We start from the raw sequence: 12,347 nt of genomic DNA on the forward strand, positions 1-12,347 counted from the left end.
ATGGACACTCGCATTGCAGTTACCCGGTTAACATGACTGATTTGAATAGTCTTTGGACCTGTCTATAATTTAGGTCAAGTTCGAGCATAATTCTAAAACTTCCTGACTCAACTCAAATCTTGAGTCAACTCAACACACCATTATTTAAGGTTGCACATTAAAAAAAAACTTGGTATTGGGTCATATAATCTAAAACATTTTAAAAAATGCTAATCTAAAACTTCTAATAATTGAATAATTCAAATGTTTAACCATAATTATTCTTTTCATTACACAAAACACACACGAAAAGACCAAGAAAAACCTACAAATATATTGGTTCTCAACTAAGGAAATAGAACACTATGGACACCGTTAGATCTTTAGATTTTGGTGAACTATGATTTTTAAGATGAAAGAGATTTCTCTATAGCTATGTCTAAAGAGGAGAGAGAGGTGTCTCAAGCAAGAGCCATACACTAGTATTCATAAACATCATTCTTAAAGAAGACTTATAGACATCCCACCCTAAACGAGATCTAAACTACTATTTGAATTTAGTTTAACTTCAATTAAAAGTATTTATATGGCTCGAAACTCACCATATGTCAACAAAACGGAGGGCCCGCCGACCCATTTCCTCTTAAAATTATTAGAGTTTGTAAAACGTTCAAACGTACATTATTATGATAAAGTTATTCTTTACCACCCTATAATACCATAAAAAGCCTAAAGAGATATTAGGAGACCGCGGAACCACATAGAGATGAATCGAGTAGAGTAATCCAATAGTACAAAGCAAACATATCACAAACACTTTAATTTTTAACATGAAAAACCTCTTTCGAAAAAAAAACCATGGTATGAAGTGACAGAAAAGTATTATGAAAGCTAAAATTACAAGAGATGGAGAGAATACCTGATTCGAACAAACCTCGAATCTCCCTTTACAAGTCCTTGAAACCTTAGGAACGAATTAGAAAGCCTTAGATACCCCTCAATCCTGATTGTACCTAAATATATATCCTCTAAGAGAATCTTAATCAAAATCGGAAACAAATCCCGTAAATTCACAAATTTGTGAAAATCTGTGCAGAATCGTTCGATAACATCGAACACACTTTGATGTAATTGAAACTTAATATTCGATGACATCGAAATGGCTTCGATGACATCGAAAAAATACCAAAACATTCCAACAACCAAACATAAAAAATCAAATATTACTGATAAAATCGACCAGACCTTCAATGGCATCAAACAATCTTCAATGACATCGAACAGTCTTTGATGGCATCGTAAAAGACATCAAAGTGTTCAATAACCAAATCGATTTATTTAGAAAAATCTCAATGGCATCAATTACACGAAGTCTGCTCAATGATATTGAACATATCATCAACAAACTATTGGATTACAAATTTAAGACATCCATCAACAAGAGATAGCTCGGGAATGCTCTTAGCACAACCCGAAAATGATCAATGAAACATATTGACAAAGCCACAACTCATTCGACTTGATCTTTGCTGTTGTTATAAAGGTATCTGTAAGTCATAAATTAATTAAAGCATATTTTTTAAAATCCAACGATATAAAAAAATTCATAAAAATATAACCAAAAGATCCTCGACTTCTCTCAGAGATATCTGTTAGATTTGATTGGCTATTGCCAAAGCAAACAGTGACAAGATTAAGACAAACACAATAACTCCGAAAGACTCCAGGAGCACCAAATACATAAAGTTCTTAGGTAGAAAATAGCACTCTAAATACACGACCCTTGAAGGGCTAGTTGTAGAAACCACTCAAAAAATATAGCCTAAAAGCATGTATCCTCGCTAACAGCCTATACCTATAAAGAAAACTTTTGGGCCAAATAACGACCTTTTAGCCTATTTAAGGACTATAGTTACGAGCTATTCAATGGGGAACATAATGACAAAGAGTTAAGAGTTGAGAGAGCAGAGGGCCATCACAATCGTTCACACTAGTTGAGGCGTTAGCCAGAGTGAGCCAAAGTTAATGTGCCACCGCCAACTTGAAGCTGCATATGCTAGAATTCACTCCAATCTCCTATCGATTTCAAAAAGGCCTGACTGCGCTGTCACATTACTTAACTAAAAACATGAATATTCTAAAGAAAAAATGCTATTGAAGTCGAAGAATATTTGGAATTGGGGATATTTGATAAACCGTTTTACATAAAAATTGTGTCGGGTCTTCCCTTTTCCTTCTCACAATTTTAAATCAAATTACACTCAAGTTCACACATTCTAAACATATCAATAGCACACACATTCATGTTTTAATTTTAATCAAATTATATCTTCTTTTTTATTTTATTTGCCTACCCGGGGTCTCAAACCCTACGAAGTAAGGCTAGATTCTTTTTTTCCCTTGCCCATAGTCTTAAATCTCATAAAGTAAATATTATACATCATATAGGAAAAAAGGGGTGCTAACCCTTTCCTTTTTCATAATAGATGTTGGGATTTATGTTGCGGAATCACACAGAGATGGATCTAGGATAGCAATCCAAAAGCACCAAGCAAACATAAGAGAACGCAAAGATTTAATGTGGAAAACCCTTTCGAGAAGAAACTATGGCATAAAGAGACAAATCCACTATGAAAGCGTAAATTTAAAAGAGAAATGACTTACCCGATTCGAACAACCTCGAATCTTACCCTTGCTACACCCTTTGAAAACTCTAAAACTCTTTTAGAAACCCTTGAAAAATCTTTTGAAAGCCTTAGAATTCTTTAGAATAGCCCTAGGGACTCCTATTTATAGTTTAGGAAACCCCACTTATGCACTTCCTTGAAAATTGTCTCAAATCTACACAGTCCACGCAGAATTCGCGCACGATCTACGTAACCCTTGATTAGTCGAGCTAGAGCTTTGACTGGCCGAAGACCTTGAGAATTCCAAATACATTGTTGCTAGACTTCGAACCAAACTTTCTCAGGGCTAGTCGAACTTTTTGAGATTTAAGACATCTATTAACAACAATTTTTACCATGTCTTCAATATTTAACCGTGTAGTTTCTTGACCTCTTCTCTTATCTCTGCATTATATTATAGCTTCTCGTACACATTCCGTCATTCTTTTTCATCATCACCAAGCACACAGAAGTTGCACAGAACTTGAACTTCTCTGTAGGAATAACCTTGGTGAGCATGTCTGCTGGATTCACACTGGTGTAATTCTTTTCTAGTGTTACGCTTTCTTTCTCAAGCACCTGTCAGATAAAGTGGTGATGAACATCAATGTGTTTAGTACGTGAGTGATAAATAAAATTTTTAGTCAAATTAATATCACTCTCGCTGTCACAATTAACTGGCACGACTTCCTGTTGAATCCCCAATTGATTTATCATGCCTCTCAACCAAATACCTTTCTTAAATGCTTCCTCCACTGCTATATACTCCAGCTTCGATCGTGAAAAGAGTCACCACGGAGTGAAGCTTTAACATCCAACTAATTGCTCCACCCACTTGTACAAACGAGTAAACTGAAGTCGACTTTTTGAAATCCACACTGCATGCGTAATTTGAATTCACATACCCTACCAAGTTTGCTCATGTCTTCTCAAAAGTTAAGACGTAGTCTTCTATACCTTGAATATATCAAAGTAACCATCTCACCGCTTCCCGATGTTACTTGCCTAGGTATTTGCATACAACACCAATTGCCTGTGAAATAACCAGTCTAATACAGACCATGGTATGCATTGCCAACCACATTCAAATAAGGCTCGTGAGATATATTCTATTTTTCCTCATCTATTTTGGGACATTGTTATAAGGAAAGCTTGAAGTGAGCCGCATAGGGAACACTCACTGGATTTACCTGGTCCATCACATACTTAATCAATACCTACTCAAGGTATTCTACTTGTGATAATCAAAGCCTGATCTTCTTTCATTCTCTATAAATATCAATGCCGAGAACTATTTTTGCAGCCCTCAAATCCTTCATCTCGAATATCCCTGTTAACCATAGTACATTGATTTCAGACATGTCATGATTGGCGATCTATATGTCATCAACATACAATTTCATGATGATAAATGTGCCATCACTTAGTGTCTTACAATAGACACAGTGATCGTATCTACTCCTAGAAAATTTCTGACTTACCATGAATGAATCAAAATTTTGTATCACTGTCTAGGTGACAGGTCGTACAATGACCTCTTGCAAACCTTATTCTTTATCCTTTTAACTTTGAACCACTCTTGTTGCTTCATGAATAACAACACTTCTAATTTCTCGTGCAGAAGTGCAATCTTCACATTAATCCATTCCAGCTCGAGATTGTATTGGACAACCAACGCTATTATGAATTTAATAGGCACCTGTTATACCGTCGGCGTGAATATATCTGAGAAGTCGAATTATTCTCTCTGAGTATAATCATTCACTACCAGCCTCGCTCTGTATCTATGTTGTATCTTTTTGAAGATTCACTTGTATCTAATCGCTTTCTGACCAATCAACTCACATGTGTCGATCTGGTACAACGAGTTCATCACATCGTCCATAGTCATTTTCCACTTCTCAGCACCAGACTCACCTAAAGCCATTTGAATAGTAGACGGATCTCCTTCGTCTATAACAAGAGCATATGGGATATCGAAGTCGTCCATGTACTTCGCCGGTTACCTATGATTATGTGGTCACAAGTGGCTGCTCCACCTGCTTCGTATCTCTGTTCGCGCGTCTCAGGCTTCATGTCATGCCCGCTCATGTGACTGGGTTCCATGGTGTGCTGTTGCAGGCAACCAAAAATAAAACCTATACTCCTAAAAAATACATGTAGTAGTGCGATTAAGGATTGTTCCCACGGGGTGTCTAGCCTAGTTTTATGCTACGTGAACAAGGATGGTTGGGGGGGGGGGGGTATGAGTATAACGAAAATAATTTCAAGAGAAAAAAACAACTGAGGAACAATTCAAATTACAGTATCGAAATCAATCAAAAGAATAAACCTTGGTTTAAGTCAACATTCACCATCGGAATTTTACAATTGATCATTGATGCAAGTATATATCAATTCATACTTTGAATATTCACTGTTGGAACTATTTTCCTTCTCTCCTTAGTTGTAGTTAATTAGAAAACTAGCGATCTAATTAATCTTAACTACTAAACAACCCAAGACAAGCGCTAAAGGTTTAATCTAGTAGCAGCCTTAAGAACTAGAGAGATCGATGAAACTAAACAGCACAAATACAAGTGGTTGCATTTAATTCCGTCGAGCATTCTTCCTAAGATCTAATAATTTCTGACGAAAAAAATCATTAAATCTTAGTTGCTTCACAAATTAGAGGGATCAAACAATTACAGATTTGATAACTAACCTAGCAGTAGATTGTAATGCATAATAAACCAGTAGACCTCCTAGTAATTAAACAAGACAATCATGAAGATAGGCATAAAATAACATCTGATACTCAAAGCATGAATTGAACAATAATAAAAAAATAAATTAGATCTCATAGTTTAATTGATTCCGAGGCTTCCGTTTCCTTCGACCAATTATGAAAGTTAGCCGCGCAGGACCATAATGAAAACTCGAAGGAGAAGTTAGAGAAGAGGGAAGGGAGAGGCATGTGTGAGTCTCCTGATTTCTCTCCCCTCTTAACATGTTTAATTCAGTTTTTATTTTTTATTTTTTTAAGCCTACAAAATCTCCTAAAAATATTCTAAGTCTTATCTTAAAATAACAATATCCAAATCTAACTAATTTAAGAAAAATATTAAAAATAAAATAAAGTTCTAATATAACTAGGAAAGTAGTATTTTTAGTTAGAATTTTCGTGCACCAGATCTTAAAAACTTTCGAAAATAAACTGCATAAGATCCGCATATTAGAATTTCAGGCTAAGGAACGTTCCGGAACGTCAGCAGTGCAAGTGTGGCAACTTCAAGCCCAATTTTGACCTTGATACAGCCAGTATCTCTCAAAACTCAAAACATGAAAGTTGTAGAGCTTTTTCTTGGCATTCCATAGAATTTTGAATTATCTCAATTGGATCTTGGATAAGATAATTATGCCCAAATTACAAAGCAATGTCGAAACTGTCCAAAATCGCCCAATTAGCTTTGTTTTGCATGTAACGCCTCCATCTGCACCTTAAATCAAAATATAAGAATAATGAGTACATTTAGGCACCAAATAAGTATAAAGGACTAAACATTAAGGGAGAAAAATATGACATTTTGCATTCTCATCAATCCACTTGTAAAGATTATCGAGTCGTTGTACTTTCATGATTACTAGTGCCCCCTTAGATACTTTAAGGATACCATTAAATCTAGTGAACTTGCAACCCATTGCCTTAAGTATACTAAGAGAAATCAAATTCTTCTTTAAATCAGGAATGTGCCTGACATCAGTCAAGGTACGCTTCACCTCATCTAACATCTTGATGCACACCGTACTAACAACTACAACATTACAGGCAATGTCATTGCCCATAAACACCTGTCCACCGTTGTATTCTCTATAACTGGTGAACCAATTCTAATGAGGAGTTATGTGACATGGCGCCCCTATGTAAAGATTCACTCATTTCTACGATTATCGAACAAGTGTCCGGTCATAGACGCATACAACACATCACATGTGCTTGTCTCTTCATTAGGTGTGACAACATTGGCCTCCCTGAAAGAAGCATCATGGTCTTTTCTCTTCGATTTAGGATTAATACAGTACTCTTCATATGTTCAATCATCCCACAGTTCCAATACTTTAGTTTTCCTTTGCCATTGCCCTTGGATTTAAATTTATATATTAAAGATCTTATACCTTGAAGATCCTGTACCTTGCTTAGTATTAATTTCTTCTACTTATAAATGGTACATCGAAAGATGTCCCCATGTCACCGTTTAACTTTCTCATTACCTTTCCTTGAAGGGCTGAGATAACGGTGTTAATACTCAAGGTTTTATTTACGGTGCACATCGTTTCCTTGAATGACTCATATGATGCCAGAAGAGAATTCAACAACATGCATGCTTATTCCTCATCTTTGATCACTTCCTCCATATCCAGCAGTTTGCAAATCAATTTATTAAAGTTGTTAATGTAGGCCTCCAGATCTCCACCCTTTACCATCTTAAAGTTACATTACTGTAGCTTTAAGTGTAGGCGATTTTTAGAGAATTTTTCCATATAGATATCTTCTAACTTCGACCATAAACTAGTTACAGTTTTCTCCCTCAAAATATTGTAGAGAACCTCATCCGTAAGAGATAAACGGATCGAGGATAAAACTTTTTCATCAAGGGTATTCCAATCATCATCAGTCATACTAGACTTTCACTCCTCAAGAGCATCATCTTCAGCTTGTTTGGTTAATGAATTAATCATCTTGATCTTCCATAACTCAAAGTTATTTTTCCCTGAGTACTTCTCAATATCATACTCAGTGCTTCTCATTGATGTTAATTTTACAGATCCAGATCTATATCCCAACGATAGCTCTGATACCACTTGTTGGGATTTGTGCTGCAGAATCACACAGAGATGGATCTAGGATAATAGTCCAAGAGCATCAAGCAAACACAAGAGATTACAAAGATTTAACGTGAAAAACCCTTTCGGGAAAAAACCACTGCACAAAGCGACAAAAATCCACTATGAACGCATAAATTACAAAGAGAAAAGATTTACCTAATTCGAATAACATCAAATCTCGCCCTTGCTACACCCTTTGAAACCCTTAAAACTCTTTTATAAACCCTTAAAATACATTTTGAAAGCCTTAAATTCTTTATAATGACCCTAAGGACTCCTATTTATAGTTTAGGAAACCCCACCTATGCACCTCTTTGAAAACCGCCTCAAATTTACGCAGTCTGCACACAATCTGCGTAACCCTCGACTAGTCGAGCTAGAGTTTCGACTGGTCGAAGACCTCGGGAATTCCAAATACATTGTTGTTGGACTTCGAGCCAAACTTTCTCAGGGTTAATCGAACTTTTCAAATTTAAGACATTTATTAACAACAATAGAGACCATTATTCAGAATTTACGACTGCATACCAACCGCATGAGTTACTTTAGTTGAAAAATCTAATGATTTCCCAACCCTTAAGTAATTCAATAGATTATAGTCAACCGTATATTATAAGTTTCATTTGGTTAGTGGCGACTTTGAGCAAAATGTACTTTTACCTCTAAGTCAACACTACATTCCAATTACACCAAACCAAAGCCAGAGCAAGAGACAAAGTTGAAATAAAAACGATTAGAGACTAACTCCGTTATATTTTAAGTTTCATGGTAATGAGGTGTACCAAATCATCACGTTTCCTTACAGCAATAAAAACGATTAAAACCTTTTAATTAAGTAAATCCAATGTAAGATTTTTAAAAATATAATATTTTTCAAGGAAATGACATATAATCAAATATATAAGTAGATTATAAATAATTTGTCCCAATCTCCAATTATTTGTCCAAGATTGTTAATGTGATCGCATCTAATCAAACAAATTTGATTCCATTTGTATATGCATACAAATCCCAATACTCCAATTGTGTGGCACATCTTTTATATATTTTTGTAATCGAATAAATTTTATTTAGACAAACTTGTTCAATCAACGCTTGTTAAAAGTATTAACATGATAATATATAAATATTTTTCACAATCAGTTCCTAATAAAAATTGATTGTCCATTAAATCCAACACTTTAAATAAATCTCTTGTGCATTATCATCTATTATTATTATTATTATTTTTTACTTGTTTCCGTATCTAATTTGGTTACTTAATCAATGTGCTTCCTATATAGTTGAATATATGAGTATAACCTTAAGAATGCACAACAAAGTGGTATCACTTCAATGTTAAATTTTCACATAATGTACAGTAATAAGGATATAAGAGCCACTTGCAAGACTAACATACTTGCATAGTGACTGGCTAGAACCGATCCATCGCTTGAAGGTAATTGGGTGTTAAATATATATTCATTAGCCCTAGTATTGCAATAAGGTTTCCTAATCCACATGAATATAAGAGATACCTTTTTTGCACACCATATTAGTCAAAATAGCACATATGTAATCCATTCATTCATCTATCGGATGGGCACGGCCATGAACATGCTCATATTTGATCCCAAGCTAGCTAAAAACCTAGATCTAATGATTTAATGGGTACTTGAATGTTATTAAAACTGGGTCTTTAAGAACAAGGATAGGCTAGGCAAGAGTTTGACTCGATTAGTTTAGGTATAAGAAGTATGGGACCTCATCGGAAATCAACCCATTGATAAACCCGTTTGTATACAATATGATCTTCAAATCAAATTTTGTGTTTTCTTGAAAGAAATGAAAGAATATCTATACACACAAATATATTACGGTATACCACGTGCATCTTAACATTGAAGTTTTAATTTTAAAAACATAACATGAAGGGAAGAAAAGAGATGAAAACACAATGACATAAAAGCACCACAGTGTGGCAACTGGATTGAAGCCTTGATTCAGTCATGCTCAATGAAAACATTCCTTAGCCTTGAAATCCTATCAATTCACTCATCACATGAGCCACATATACCAAAAATGAATGTTTGAAAGAGGACTAATCACCTCTGTAAATTTTTACCGTTATTAGTAGCACATGGCTTTTCTAGCCATAAGCATCCAATGTTAGTGGCTCATGAATAAGGTAGACCCCACACATTTACATGCATACTTTTGGAATTTTGAAAATTCTTGGGCTCTTAGCTACAATGGGTGTGTGTGTGTGTGTATATATATATATGAAGTTGTAACATGTACAAGGAAAGAAAGTCTTGATAAAACTTAATTTTTGTGATGCGAGATAAAAATCAAACTCTACAAACAAGAGATCTTGACCATCTACATTCAAGTTAAAAGACATATGGGGCTACCCATATCAAGCACACACTTGGGAGACTACATTGGGGGAGGAGTTGAGCCAATGGCATCTACACATAGAACATGACGAGTACAACCATAGCTGTTCATCATCCATTCTAAGTGATGGAGAGAGCCTTGCATCATCCGGTTCACGATGGCTTAGGGCGTGTTTGATCTTCCAATTCCTAGGGAAATGCCCCGTGAATGGTAATAAGTGTTTCCCTCCTTAGTTGTCACGCTCTTCCCCATAATTGATTTGACGGCTTACTTTTTGGGTGTAAAAACGGTAAATATTGTGAAATATTTGTGGTCCCATTGTGATGCATATCATATATCCATACCGTTCATCCATTATGTCAGATGAATTCACAATATAAGCCAAAAAATGAGGCAAATCCAAAGCTCAAGTGGACCACGCCATAGAAAAATGTGAATCAAATACTTACCGTTAAAAACTTCCCGAGGCCATTGTTTCTTTTGGTATGGGCCAATTGAGTGTTGGATCGACCTTATTTTTCTTTTTATATCTCAAAATGTTGTGATAAAATGGATGAACGGAACAAATATGTCATATACATCAAGATGGGGTCTTAAAATGGTTGCTACTACTTTTGAACTGGTTTTCAAGAATGAAATTCCCATGAATATCCAAACAGGTGAAACGGTTATAATAAGCCATTTCCAGAGTATTTACGATTTCTCGGTGAAACGATACAAATCAAACAGACCCTTAAGGTTTGTGACCCACTTTCTTCTAGCTAATAATTTTCTAGTTAATAATATTGGCCAAATATGTATGAAAGTTTCACACTCTAATTAAGCAATTATAGCCGTCGTTCAATTCTATGAAAGTCAGCATCTAATGGCTAAAACAAAGTCATGTACCACTATTCATACTAGTTGCCAGGAAGATCCTTTCTTGACTACTTACACAACAATACTACAAATAAATAAAAAAAGGCATCACTGTATAGAGATTTACGTGGTTTCCTATGGATGCCTTCACATATCCACACCAATCCACTGTACTTAAAAGGTAAAAAATGAAGAGAAGCTCTTAATACAACGGTAGCTTTTTCTTTCCTCGGGATAGAATGTATATTACCTAAAAGTTATTAAAGTTTATATAAAAATTTCATATGAAATTATTAAAATACCCTTTGAGGTGGTGGGATGAGCCGTACATCATTGATGATCATGCCCTGCATATTCTAACATCAGTAAGGCCACCTGCAAGGTTGGGACACATTCACTAGTCCTCCTAATGAGCATCCTAAATCTAGTACATGCTGAGGGCATGTATTTGGCATGCACAAGGAAGGTAAGGTGGATTGCCTATGAAAGCCTTTCCCGGGAACTTCGTGTAGCTGGAAGGCATAGGTGGGGCCATCATCATGTTGGTGAGAAATTCATTTTGTTCATTTGTTTTGCTAGATCCAACATGGAACCAAAAATAAGATATATCAAAATTCAAATAGGCCATAAGATAAGAAACCATGAGGATTGAATGTCAGCTATTGAAACATTTGCGGGGCTTTTTTTTGTTCATCCCAGTAGGAATAACCCTACGAACGGTATAGATAGCATATAAACATCGCAGTGGACCCAAGTAGGTTTAATTATAGGCATTTCCTACCTATGTTTTTTCCTGTCGTGCATCTGCCCACTTGAATTTTGGATCTAACTCATTTTTGGCTGTGTTCAAACAGAACGGATGAACCGGGTGGATTTCTAACAAACATCACGGTGGACCCCAGGTAGCTTTCCTTTGCAGTCGGTTGTCCTCGCAAAAGTCCGCGTCCCCTAGTTTCAATGTTCCATTGCCTTGGCCAGTTTCGTCATTTTACCAGCACAGCCATGCCAGCAACGTTCATGGCAATGTCGTAATTTGGGAGCAATGAGGTGTCGGTTTTTGTAACGATTGTCCTTTTTCTTTACGTAATTCGGAAACGCGAGGACATGAACGAGATAGGAGGAGAAGCGCCTTATTCGCGGAAACGGATTGCCTAGTCCCCCCGCCACTGGCCGTGGCTGATGGGCAGTGCTCTGTGGGCCCCACAATGATTTATTTGTGTCATCCATGCCGTTCATACATACTTAAAGATCATTTTATATTAAGATCCAAAAAAGGAGAGGGATTTAAATCTCATGTGGACCACACTACACGACAACAATGGCGATTGGATATCCACCATTAAAATCCTCCTAAGGCACACTGTACTGTTTATTTGACATCCAATATGTTGATTAGGTCATACAGACCTAAATGAAGGGAAAAACAAAGATTAGCTTTATCAAGAACTTTCATGGCCCTCAAAAAGTTTTTAATGGTCGATGTCCATTCAACAGTGTTTCCTGTAGTGTGGTCCACTTGAGATTTGGATATACCTCATTTTTGGTCTCATACCTTAAAATGATCTAGAAAAATAGATGGACGGCATGGATGACGCAACC

This window comes from Magnolia sinica, chromosome 11 (genome assembly GCF_029962835.1).
Source record: "Magnolia sinica isolate HGM2019 chromosome 11, MsV1, whole genome shotgun sequence".
In the NCBI taxonomy this organism is placed as follows: Eukaryota; Viridiplantae; Streptophyta; class Magnoliopsida; order Magnoliales; family Magnoliaceae; genus Magnolia; species Magnolia sinica.